This window comes from Pinus tabuliformis, chromosome 5_1 (assembly GCF_031772625.1).
Source record: "Pinus tabuliformis cultivar Carrire ecotype Pingquan chromosome 5_1, CPIR1, whole genome shotgun sequence".
In the NCBI taxonomy this organism is placed as follows: domain Eukaryota; kingdom Viridiplantae; phylum Streptophyta; class Pinopsida; order Pinales; family Pinaceae; genus Pinus; species Pinus tabuliformis.
Genome location: NC_142305.1, coordinates 60,525,847 through 60,527,881, shown reverse-complemented (window position 1 = coordinate 60,527,881; position 2,035 = coordinate 60,525,847).

The window sequence follows — 2,035 nt, the reverse complement described above, 5'->3', positions numbered from 1 at the left end:
ATCATAGTTCTAAAACACTTATAGATCTTCATAAACGTGTAGAGAATTTTAATGATTTCGATAACAAAAATCTTCAAATATTTTTATTATAATTGTTTGAAATTTTAAAGCTTAATTCCTATTCAATCGAAAATATCCTTTTGATTACCCTTGATTATATTGACACACACAAGAAAATAAAATTCACACTACTAAGTCAATTGAAAGCACAATGCAAGAAAAAAACCAAAGTGATCACTGTGTTCTAAATATTCTTTGATTATAAACTCTATTAAAATTGTTATTAAATCTTTTAAACAAAGAGCTATGAAAAAGAACTTATAAAAACACAGTACTATATCTATGAACATAGAAGACTAAAAACGAAAGAAACTATATTATTTAAAATTAATAAAACCCATCAAATGAGAAGCAGTGTGTGTCCTAGCACAGGGGGGCGGAGTCGCATGCACTAAGAGACATCAGAACCTGTAACTATTAATTGAAATCACATCAAAAAACACATTCATGCATATGGAAGATATAACTCTGATGGATCAAGACTATATCAGAAGCATAAAGTTTATACCCAAAAAAAAAGATTCTGTAATTTCCATTTTTTCTAAAAATTATTTGCCGAAATTTTATAGTATAGAATTTTTTTACCTTAGAAATGGTGAAAATTGTTTATAAAGACTGTATAAAATTATTAGAAATTTGAATACTTTTACAAAAACAATGTTAAACATTTTACAAATTGCATAATATGGTCCAGTGAGATTCACAAGGTTTCTAAACTTTAAAATAAATTGTCATCCTTAAAATTTTCCGTGTTTCCTTCTCACTATGCCTAATAGGTAGATAGTCGTCTTACACATTTTTCCATGTTCTTCATCCATTGGTTTTGTTGAGCTATCCCTTAAAGTATGTCAACTTGTGATTTAGTTATAGGACTAGAAAATAGCTACATGAGATGTGAATTTCTGCAACTTTTACATTTTAGCTTGCTTTTACAAAGAAAATATATAAAATAATATAAAAATGAGCATATTACCTTTAAAATTCTTTGCTTGTGACCTATGTAGCTTAGGTAGCATTTGTATGCATAGAAGAAAGCATTGAAGTATGGAAAGGATGGCTATGATGGCTTCCTAAAAGAGAAAAGAGTCAAAATTAAGTCAAGAAAGTGACAAAAAGAGATAATTCTTTGGCCTCATCAATGATTATTTAAGTGCATAACCCATAAAGTATTATGTAAGCCAAGTTGAAACAATAATCAATATATAAATTTTTGAAATGTTACATTATAGTGTTATGGAATAACCTATACAATTATAAAAGTCCTTCCCTTCTTACCATTAAACTAAGACATGTTAAGAAATTCACATTATTATGAAGTAGGATAGTAGGTCAATATATTGATTTATTGTAAATGCGGTGCTACAAGATTTTACTTGGTCAAATTTGGTCTAAAATTTGCTCATTTGAGTGAAATTAGCCCTGGAAAGCATTGCGAAGTCATGAAAATAGTGACTTAAATATGTAAAAAAAACTCAAACATTTCCAAGTAGGTCGAAAGAATTTCAGGCTAATTTACTCATTTTTTTAAAACACTAGGCAATATTTCACCCTACTTTATTCATTCTTTTAAAAATTATAGAAAACAACTACTTTAAAATGAACCGAAATTCCCAAAAATAAAATTATGAAATTTGAGGAAAAATTCTCCCCCCCTCCAGCTCAACCCTTCCAATGAGGAAATGAAAGAAAATAGAAAAAGAGCCCCCTAATTTATTTCATTGTAAAAATTCATAGTCACTAGTGTAACTCAAAGCTATTTTTTTTACTATTGCAACTCTCAAAAATCACATTTATCATAAATAGAAATCGTTGAAATTAAGAACACTATATTTAGAAAATAAACATAATTATTATTTACCATTATTATTCCTTGAAAACAATAAAACATTACCATTATTATTCCTTGAAAATAATGAAAATAATAAAACATAAAACGGGACAAAAATATATCTTCCATTTTCCTAAACCACATGCC